The sequence below is a fragment of the Chinchilla lanigera genome, unplaced genomic scaffold, assembly GCF_000276665.1.
Source record: "Chinchilla lanigera isolate Chin_1 unplaced genomic scaffold, ChiLan1.0 scaffold00016, whole genome shotgun sequence".
Lineage (NCBI taxonomy): Eukaryota > Metazoa > Chordata > Mammalia > Rodentia > Chinchillidae > Chinchilla > Chinchilla lanigera.
Genome location: NW_004955417.1, coordinates 27,319,638 through 27,331,137, shown reverse-complemented (window position 1 = coordinate 27,331,137; position 11,500 = coordinate 27,319,638). Strand labels below are relative to the sequence as shown.

Sequence of the window (11,500 nt, the reverse complement as noted above, 5' to 3'; positions counted from 1 at the left end):
AGGATTTCCTAGAGTGAGGCCCTGAGGGCTGGGGGAAGGCTTGGGGCTGGGGTCTGTGCAGCCTTCCCAGCACAGATGGCCTAGCATGCCCTGAGCATCGTCAGGGAGTCTGTGGGCCCTGTTAGAAGGCAAAGCCTTAGTGTGCTTCCCGCTCCCAGGAGCAGTGCTCTAGCTTGGGGGTAAGTCTGGGATTTGTGAACCTGCAGCGTCAGAGGAAGGGTCGGCTTACTTCACAGGAATCAGGCCCAGTGAGGCCGAGGGCACCTGTAAGGCTCTCATGACCGTCTGAGTGAGGTTTCTGGAAGGGAAAAAACAGCCCTTGTAACCTTTGGTGCCACTGACACTCACCCAAAGCTGCAGTTTTCTTAAATCACAATTTGAAAATTACAATTTTCCTTACCTTCTTTCCACCTTTATTTTTTGACAACTTAAAAAAAATTTTTATTCATAGTTCAGGCTGACCTTGAACTCCCTTTGTAGCCCAGACTGGCTTAGAACGCTCGACGATCTTCCTGCCTCAGCCTTCTCAGTGCACCACCAACCTCAGCGCCCCCTCTGATGTCTGTGCTGGGTCCCCATCTGGCTCTCCCTCCTCCAGGCCACCCCAGCCCCCGGCCACCCTCCTATTCTGCAACCACCAGCTGCACCCAGGAACCTAGACAGGCAGTCCCAGGCCCTATGCTCTACGCCCGTCCCCTCTAGGAAGCTCTGGGGGCTCCCTGGCATGGCCCCCAGATGGGCACAGAGAATGCCCTTCCCCCTGCCCCGGGGTCAGCACCATTTACAAACTGTCGGCCTGGGCCTGTGGCAGGGTCAGCAGTGGACACTGACTTACTCCGCGGTGCTGCCGGCCTTTCTCTGGCTGAGCGCCAAGACACCTGGAGGCGTCACCTCCCGTCCCGAGGAAGGACCACTTGCCGTGGATCCCACGGAAACTCAGACACGGGGCTCAGCGATGTCCCCAAGGGCCAGCAGTGCCCGAGGGCGGGCGCCAGGGTTCTCAGACTCCTGACCACCAGTCACACAGTCATCAAGGAAGGGCCACCCACTGGGCACACAGGTAAGGCGGCCCTGGGGGAGGAAAGTGCCATAGGGGGTGCAGAGCACGCACACCTGCACACACACCTGCTGGGGTGACTGGGACACTGGGGTGGCGCCAGGACCAGCAGTGAAGGTGCAGGTTGCTCCACTTTCTACCCACACGTGTGAGAGAGCAGGCAGAGGCAGACCGAGCGCCTCCTCGGGGCTAGGAGCCCTCAGGTGACATCGCAGCTGCTCCCTGCTGTCATCCCTGCACCTGGGGCTCACCTGATAGCCACCTCCAGCCCCTCCAGCCCTCTCTAACAGGGGAGCTTCTCTTGTTTCTGTTTTTTCCTTCTTCCTTTCACTTGCTTGTTTGGTTGGTTGTTTTTCTGAGACAGAGTCTTGCTATGTAGCCCAGGGCAGCAATCCTGCTGCCTCAGCCTCCTGAGAGCTAGCATGACAGGCGTGTGCCACCAGGCCCGGCTTTGTTTCCCATGATTCTGTTTTCCTTTTGGGGGTTCACTTTTGTCCACGTGAGGAGCCCATGACAGTCGCAGGCTCCCTGCTAGCAGTCTAACCGTGCTGTACTCGTGAACACACAGACGAGGCTGCATTTCTGGGGAGGCCGGAGAGGGAAACCCTTCAAGAGCCTCTAGGAGCCCTAGGGAGAGGGGACAGATGACTGTCCCCCGTGAGGACCCAGGCGGCACTGAAGGACCGGGGCAGAGGTCTCCCTCCTGACGCAGAGAGAGGACGACCTCCCCGCCGAGGCTGGTGCCCTTGGGCCTGCCCTCTACTTTCCTGGCATTCGATGTGTGGCATCAGTTTGTAATCGAATGAACTTCCTCCAGCCTGTGTGCCACAGCGCTGGGCATGAGAAGGACACAGATGCCCCCCAGAGAGCCACGCGTGGTCAGCAGACAGCTCCGGGGTGGCTCCTCACGGCCACCTGCTTGCTGCCCTTTTGGCTGAGCCCATGCCCATGCGCAGGGGCCACAAAGGCCAGGCGCTCTGGCTGGGCACTGCCGCCCTCCGCGGTTCCCGTGGACATCCCGGCCCCGAGAGCCGCCCCTCCGGCACTCAGTGCTGCTCCTGGCCTGGCGTGGGCTCTAAGGAACCTCTCGGAGGGGCCCCTCACGCCCAGCCCCCAGGAGGTTCTGGCCCACAGCCTTCGGTGCTGGCCGAGGCAGTAATGAGGAGGTGTCGTCCACCTCAGGCTGCCCACGAGGACCCGTCAAGGGTGGCAGGGCGAGTCCAGACACCTCTACACAGGTGCCACCTGCTGATGAAACCTTTCCCGGGCAGCCTGGGGATGTGTGCCAGAGGGGGCGACGTGCTGCCAGGTGCATCTTCGTTTTGGGTTTGGTTTGGATTTTAGAGACAGGGTTTCACTATGTAGCCCATGCTGGACTTGACCTCACGGTGATCCTCCTGCCTCAGCCTCATGAGTGCTGGGAGGACAGCTGTGCACGCCTAGGGAAAGACAGACGTAGGGTGACGAGATCACGCATGCAGTGCTCAGTGCCTTTGACGCTCCCCAGGAAGGGAGGAGGCAGCCGAGGGTGAGGCCAGCTACGAAACCCAGAGATTGCCATGTGCACCCCGAGCTCTCTTGGCCCTGGATGGCGGTGGACAAATAGTCTGAGGGGCTAAACTTCGAACAAAGGCCTGGGTCAGTCAGCCTTGATGCCTCACAGATGGCAGGGGACGTGCTCAGGACGTCCCCAAAGACCTGGCCCTTTCCCGCCTTGACGCTCCCACGCCGTCAGCGGCACTGGGACTGGCAACAGGCACATGGGTGGAGTGACCGCAGTGACAGAGAGGGCGGCCGCGTGTTCTTCCAGCAGCGTGGGGAGGAGGCGGTGCGGGAGGGGCCGGGGCAGGGCTCCACGCCCTCACTGCCCCCAGGCTTCTTTGCCCGGGCAAATAAACGGTGTTCTAAAGCTGCAATTGCTAACCTCCCGGAGGCCAAGGGTTTCCCTGCCCAAAAGCTTTGCCACCGACTTTATCTTGTCTATCGTCTTATAGCTTTCCTCCTGTCTGTCTGTCTGTCTGTCTTTCTGTCTGTCTCTATCCATCTATCCATCTACCTATCTCTCATCTACCTATTACGGTGCCGTTATCTAACCCAGGCCTCACTGTGCTTTGCACCGAGCCGCCTGGTCACTGCTGGCCTTAATGGCGACGCTCTTCCCCGCCAGAAAGCACAGGAAAACCCCTAAGGAAACAACGACTGGAAGAGCCGTTTGCCCTGTCCTTGTAGCCTCTGATATGACTCAGTGTCACCAGGCCTTGATACATTAGACCGAACATATTTCCACCACTCACACACAAAAGTGCTTTCTGTGACCCATTGACTGCAGATCAGATTTTCCATGCTCTAGAACCAGGCGTTTGTGTCTTTTGGAAAATGAACCACAAAGCCTGCCTGTACTGGGGGCCGGGAGGGAGCTTGCAGCCCTCCCGCTGCTGCAGGGCTTTGGGTCCTTGTGTGCTCGGTCCTCCCCAGCTGTACATAGCTTGGGGATCTCAAGGTCAGGGTGGCCGCGGGGGGGATTGTGGAAGACTACGGCGGCGCCCTCCCGCGGCCCCAAGTGTGCTGTGCGTGCGCAGTGCAGGCTGTACGGCGGCGACTTCCTAAGTCAGACCTCAGTTTAATTAACAGTCTGGCCGAGGCTGTGTACGTATCTTCAGGACAGGAGACAGGCGATGACGTTTCCAGGAGGCCTGCACGGCTCCGGAGGAAACTTCCTTCCCAGAATCCGCTGCAAAGCTGGCTGCTCCGCCCCCTTCGCAAGAGTGCTTGGTTCCCGCCACAAGCCTTGCCCGCCTAGCCGCTTGTGTAGCGGGTCCGGCCGCCATTCTCCCCCGTGCGAGAGCGATCAATAAACACCAAGGTTCTGCTGCCTCGTGGCCTTTTGTCCCCAGGAACAACTGGTGGCCCCAGATCCCTGCTGCACCGCTACTTCGTCTCATGCCCTCTCTTCTCGCCTTGCGCCGTCGCAGGAGGCGGGAGACTGGAGCCCACTGCAGGGGTCTCCCACGGGGCTCTCCCCAGAAGCAGTGGCAGCATGAATGGACACAGCCTCCCTGAACCGCAAGTCAAGCGCATCCCCTGCCCACCATGAAAGAAGCAGCTCTCCCTTTTCTCTTTCATTTCCTGCTCTTTCTTTCTTACCTGTGCATGGCATGATACATCTGTAATTAGAATGTTACAGTCAATAGCTTCTGCAGGACATTAAACTGGAGCCTGGATTTTACACGTTCAGCCCAAATCCTTGCATGACTTTAGAGACCCTCTGGCTTAGCTTGGGACAGAATTCACCAGATCCCCCAGTGCAAGCATCTGCGTAGATTGTTACAGAGTTAAGTTTCTAGAGCCATTGATGCCTCTTTTTCTTTTTTGGCAGTACTGGAACTTGAACCCAGGGCCTTGCACGTGCTAAGCAAGTGCTCTACCATTGAGCTGCAGCCCCAAACCCAGACCCATTTATTCTTTTTTATTTTGTTTTGTTTTGGTTTTGGTACCAGGAATTGAATCAGGACCTTGTGCTTACCAGGCAGGCACCTGTGCTGCTGAGCTACACCCCTGGCCCCAGACCAATTTATTCTTTATAACTGTTTTAATCCAATCCAACCATGGAATAGCATGCCCAGGTCTGCTGACTATACATACTGCAAGGAGGTTATATGACCAAAAGAACTTACATAGAGCCATTTGTAAGGTTGCCAATCTACTTTGTATTTTAGCAGCCTTTTAATGTGTAACAACTCAGCATCAGTTAGAAACCACCAATGCCTCTATCCTGACTGATGGCCTGATAAATGAGGTAGCCAAGACCTTATGTGCACACTCAGGATGCATTTATACAGATGTGGAAGATTTAAGTCACCTAGAAGTTTGGGCCATTCCATTCTCTGATGGATGAAAATGAAAGGGCCATGGGTACTAGGGTGTTTTTATTGTTCTTGTTGGTTTGTTTGTTGACACAGGGTCTCACTATGTAGTTCAGGTGGTCTTGAACTCATGGTGACCCTCCTGCCTCAGCCTGCCAAGTGCTGGGATTATAGGCATGCACCAACATGCTCAGCCGTGACTCGGGTTTTCGGTGGCTCCATTTTCACTTCATAACCAGCCAGGAACTAAAGCTTCATAACCTTCCCTCTAAAGCGTCATCATAGGGACTAGGGATTTAGCTCAGCGGCAAATGTACCTGCCTGGCAAGCGCAAGGTCGTGAGTTCGGTTCCCGGTACCAGAGAAAAACCAAAAAATAAAAATAAAGCGTCATCATGATAAAAATGAAAGCAGCAGATATCACCTCTGCTGGGTTAGCACCATTTGTTACATCCCTTTTCCTGGGATCTGGGGCAAATACAAATAAACAATGACCAGAAATTTGTGTTTGAAAAAAATTTGTGTTTGATATTGACTAATACAGCTAGTTCCACAGCTCAGGCTATAGATGCTCAACACAAACCTCTGAATTCTCTTATTTGAGTCATCTTAGTTAAGTAATCCTTTCACACTGGACTACCCATGTGCCAAATATGGAGAAAGCTGTGCTGTAACTAACACCACCTATTGCAAGGTTGAGAAACACCTTTGGGATTCTAGAACTCAGTTACAAGAAATTAACAAACAGGCCAGCTGGTTAAAACAGGCTGAATCCCCCTCTGGCTCACATGGTCTGTGTGCTTTTACCTGGTTCAGTTCATGAGGGCTCTGGCGTACTCCAGTCTCTTGGTATCCTTGTCCTTATGTAGTCATCATCATTATCACCACTGCACTTTGTGTTCTCCTGAGTCTTAGATGCAGGTCTGCAGCCATCCGTGGCACACCGCATGGTCTCCCTGTGATGACAGTGGCAGAATGAGATGACCAGCAAACGGACTCTTTCTCCAATGAGCCCACACTCATGACGTGGTCATCAGTGAGTGGCTGACCCAAAGAGGGGACTCGTTGTTTATAGAGCATCCTAGCCAGGAGGCCGTTAGGCTGAGGCATCAGCTATATTTTGTTTCCACATAAACAGATCAGAGCCCAATAAAACAGCTAAACAAAACTGGAGGCTTAACTAGGAGAAACTATCGGCCATGTCTGGCTACATTCTTTACATTCAAAATTTACGAAGTGCCTTTTCTGTGTATTTCCTTTCCCTTTCCCTTCCTTGACTCTCTTGATTCGGAGTGCTAAACAGTTCATCAGTTGCTCCTTGCTCAAAATAGACTGTTAAATCTACTTCATCTAGAGTCAGAGAAAGTAAGCTGGTTTGTCCCGCGTAGTCTGGACAGGGCTGGCCTTGGGTTGTGTAACTTATGAGGCAGAGAAACCATCCTTTCTATGCCCGGGCAAATTGCTCTCCTGAGTCTAAATGGGTTGTCAACATTTTACCCTCTGTGCTTTCAGTGACTTGGGAAATCTCCGAGTTGCTTCACTGGGGAGCGTCTGCCAGGCCCCTCGCTCGGGACACCCTCCTTTTGGCCATACCCTGCCTCATTTGTGGCGCTGCCTCTGGCTGGATTTTCACGTGGCACCAGGTCCACATTCCCACAGTCATAACTTGTTGGATTTGAAATTGACTTCCCACACGATCACTTTTTGGGTTCTTTACTTGACTTTCATCTTTGCTGAACAGTTCTCTGTGTACTCGTATTGGAAGGTGCCGGTGGCTTTATTCAGAGGGACGTCAGATAACAGAGCCACATGCTTTGCTGTCTGTGTGTGAACCGAACAGATCACAGTGACCAGCAGGCTTTGAAAGAAGTGGTGTGAGTGGTTCCTGACCATGGTATGCATCTGTTATTTATTTAGTGATTTTTGGACCAAAGAGCTAACATCAAGGTTTTTACTTTATTTTTTTGCACATAGGTATTAGCTCTATCACAGCTGGAGTTAGAACCATACTGTTTAAGAGCTGATGTAACCAAACTGAATCATGGAGGCTGAAATTCATGGTAGTGGAACCCCGCACGATGGGGACTACAGTGGACCCTCGAGTTACAACCGTCCTTGCATGCAAAGAACTTGGGTTATGACCAGAGTTTTAGGTTTAGCTTGCCATCAAAGTCTTGAGTTACAACTGGAATGCCGGCTGTTTGTGCAGCTGTAAACAAATACTCTTGATGCCTGAAAAGCACATGTAAGTGTATGTAGGCATCAGCTTGAGCCCACAAGTGCATGTTTGTAAACATGATTTTGGTCCGTGCTTCATATAATCACTATGATCTCTGCTATCAAAAAAGCTAGAAAAGAAACCAAGGGAGGAAGGGAAGGTAAAGAAAGCAATTACAACCGGAAAGAAGGAAATCACAGAGAGATAGGAGAGTGGCATTCATGTGACTGATCACGCTAATATGTACTGCAGTTCAAAATCCATCAACTTGACACTCTTACAGAGAAAAGATTTGCATAAGGAAACTAGTGCTGCTAAAGGTGCTACCCAAATTAGTAAGTCACGATCAACAGCATCTGACGAAGTAGAAAGGCTATTATTAGTGTGGGTAAATGAAAGGCAGATGGCAGGTTACAGCCTATTTGAGTCTGTAATTTGTGAAAAAGCTACGGCTATAAATGTGAACTCATAAAGGATAATCCATCAACAAATGATAATGGTGAAACAGTTCTTGCCAGTAAGGGGTGGTTTCACAATTTAAAGTGAGAACTGGGGTTCACAGTATAACTAGATGTGGTGAAGCAGCCAGTGCTGATAAAAGGGCTGCTGAAAATTACACGCACCACTTCGAAATGATGACATGGAGAAATGGCTTTTGCTCTCAAGATTTCAACTGTGGTGAAACTGGCCTTTTGTGGAAGAAAATGCCCAGGAGAACACACATCACCCAGGGAGAGAAGCAAATGCCGGACCATAGGCCTACGAAGGATAAGCTAACCTTATTGCTATGCGCCAATGCGAGTGATGACTTCATGATAAAGCCTGTCTTGGTTTATCACTGTGAGATCCCTAGAGTGTTCAGAAAACACGAAGTCATGAAGAATAGGCTAGGGGCCATGTGGAGGCTTCACACAAAAGCCTGGGTAACAAGAGTACTTTTTCTTGAATGAATCAGGGAGGCTTTCTGTCCTACTGCTAAGAAATACCTAAAGGACAAAGGTCTACCCCTCAAGGCCCCCTCATCATGGACAGTGCTCCTGCTCACCCACGAGGCTTGGAAGAGGGACTGGCTGAAGAATTCCCATGGCTCTCAGTCGAGTTCCTCCCACCTAGTACAACTCCTCTGCTGCAGCCTAGGGACCAGCAGGTCAGAGCTGACCTTACAAAGCTGTACACCAAGGAACTGTTCCTGAAATGCTTCCAGATGGCCTCAGATACAGATTCAACCCTTAAACAGTTCGGGAAGGAACATTACAACATCCTTTCCTGTGTGGCAATAATTGAGAAATCCTGGGCCAGTGTCTCTCTAAGGACACTGAGATCTGCCTGGAAGAAAGTGTGGCCTAGAATTATATGAGAGCGACTCTGAAAGCTGTGTAGAGGAGCCTGAGCCTTCAGTTGCCCCTGTGGTTGATGACACTGTCGCTATAGCAGAGTCCACAGGCTTGCAGGTGGACAGTGGGGATGTGGAGGAGCTGGTGCGGGAACACTCAGAGGAACTGTCTGCAGAGGAACTTCTGCAACTTCTGCCTGAGCAACAGAGAACGGCCTCTGAGGGGCTCTCTGAAGAGGAGCAGAGTATCAGCAACCATGCAGGAAAGTTCTTCTGAGATGAAGGAAACCCTTAAAAAATGGACAGAACTACAGAGATTTGTGAGAAGGACCCACCCAGACAGAGAAAAGGCCAGCCATTGCACTCACTTGCTTAATGACAGCGTCATGTCACACTGCAGGGCAGTGTTAAAGAAAAGGCAGAAATAGACAACCTTAGACCAGTGTGTATTTCTGAAAAGCTTGAAACCTAGTGCACCAGAAGCAGGTCCTAGTGGGCTACAGACTCTCCCCAGGAGGGAAAGGGCAGCAGAGAGCCAGACTCCCGAAGTCCCTATGGAAGGCGCCTCTCCTCCAAACTGCAACCGCCTTCCACGTCACCCTTCCCTCCTGCCAAGGTGTCACCTTGAGTGGTGAGTACAGTGTGGAAGTGTTTCTGGTAAACTAGGCCCATTTTATAACTTTTTGGTGAATACACTAGGAAAATTATTGGTGTTTCTAGTAAATTATGCACATTATACAATCCTTTTTATCATGAAAAGATTAGTTGAGGGGTGCTTTGGGAGGTCCAGAATGCATTATGGGTATGTTCATTATTTCTTATGGGAAAAATATTTTTTTTTTTTTTTTTTTGGAAATGTAAAAAAAAAATTTATTAAAGATCTGAAAAACAATTCCTAAAAGATTGACTTTTCCAGAAAACTGTAGCTACACAATGCATTGCGTCTATCATGTTAAAACATGCATTAGACACAAACACAAAAACCATGAAATAATTCACCGTTCTTCAACAATTTTAGCAAAGATAAAAGGCCTAAGGAGCAACATGGATGACTTGCAAAGGACAGGCTCTTTAAGCACCATTAAAAGAAGAAGAGTACAAATGGATGAGTGTGTTCAGTTATACACACTGAGTTGGACCTTTGGCGCTAGGAATCAGAGCACTTCGTCATACAGCATTAACCCGTATTATAAAAGCGCGTAGTGTCAAGGGAGTAGAACCACCAGCATTCAAAAGCAGCTTTGTCAACCAGGCAATAAAACATCTGCTCTGTGACTCTGTTGTCCATCACTGGATACGCTGGTAGCAACTGTGAGATGAAAAAAAAAGAAAAAAGGAGCTGAAACCCCCTTTTTTTTTTTGTTTAAAATCAAACAAAATAAACATCAACTCTGTTATACCCTAACATCTTCAAAGTACATCATTTGTACAAGAGAAAGACTAGGAACAAAACCGTGTGGACAGAGATCCACACACGGGTGAGAGCGCCTCACACTTTCCGATGGTACTCAGGAGGGGCCGCTCCATAATCGCTGGCACTAAGCAAAGTTGCTGAATTCTTCGCCAGATATTCGAGGAAATCATGACGATAACTCAGTAATAAAGCAAGGCTCTGCTCATCCAGAGGTGTCTAGGCCAACACTGCTCCAATTCGTACAAATAGTCTCAGTGGATGTGGTGCTCCGTACACCTGGGACGTGGGTGCGTCAGGGTGGTCAGCAAGGATCTCGGCATGCTGTGGTCTCTCAGATTTGCAGAGGAGCTGAGAGCCCAGCATCACACCAAAGCATTCTTTTATCCCTGCTACAGCCTCCTTAACAGCATGCTCCTTATTATCCGTGTTTCCTCGAGATTTCCTGTAATTTGCACAGTCCTCTGGAATGGAGTCCACATTCTTGGCAGGAAGATAGAAGAGCCGTTTCTGCCTGGTAGCTAAGTCCCAGTCATCAACGAGCCACGGTTCTAGCTCTTCAGGGATCTTTGCTTTACCTTCAACTCTGTTCATAAATGTTTCTTCTTTTTCAACAGTAGGATCAACCCGAGCCCTCTTCTTCCGAGGGGGCCTGAGGTGTCTCACTGGTGCTGCCACCATCTCCATTACCAGGGGTTTTTGTTTGCTTTTTTTAGTTCTCACTTCAACATTTTTCTGTTGCAGACCAGATGTCTTCTTTCCTGGAGCAGCCCCTCTCTTCTTTCCCTCTGCAGATTGCTCCTGATCGGCCTCTTGTTTTTGTTTTTGTTTTTCTTCCGGTACCGGGAACCGAACTCACGACCTTGCACTTGCCAGGCAGGCACTTTGCCGCTGAGCTAAATCCCCAGCCCCCTGATTGGCCCTTTGAAGTTCTCGCAGTTTCTGCAGATTGGGGTCCACGTACTTGAGTCCTCTACTTTCTGGAACCCGCTCATCCCAGTTTTTATTCCAACCACTGTAGTGCACAAAGTATTTCACTTGTTTGTCCTTTATGGCAACCTTTACACACTTTGCTTCATAAAGAAGAGGCCCTGAAAAATATTCTTGACTTACAAACCGACTTGAATTGCAACGAGCCCTCATGCATGAAGTGAGTTTGTAAGTCAAGGGTCCACTGTAACTGTACTTCCAACACTTACTAGGCCTGATCTGGCACGCGGGACATAGCGCCAATTTTGTTCATAAAGTTGCATCATTATGGGTGTATAATACACACATTTATTCTTTAGAATATTTCTACTGATGAATTATTAATTTTAATTTTGAGCTTTATTATATTAACAATGAGTACTTAATAAAAATGTCAAAAAATAAAGTTGAATTTTTAATATTTATTATTTATAAAAAAGCATCAAAATTTTCAACATTGACTTTTGGTGTACGAGGTCTTTTTTTTTTTTGTCTTTTTTTGGTCTTTTTGAGACAGGGTCTCTCTGTGCAGTTCAGGCTGGCCTTATGCTCACTTTTGTAGTCCAGGCTGGTCTTGAACTTGCAATGATCCTGCTGCCTCAGCCTCCCAAGTTCTGGGATTACAGGCGTGTGCCACCATGCCTGGCCCT

The 11,500-nt window shown here is 49.8% G+C and overlaps 1 pseudogene; it reads right to left on the bottom strand.

Moving 5' to 3' along the window:
* Positions 1 to 9,330: 9,330 nt before the first annotated feature.
* Positions 9,331 to 11,106, bottom strand: LOC102020445 (annotated as a pseudogene).
* Between the last annotated feature and the right edge of the window lie 394 nt (positions 11,107 to 11,500).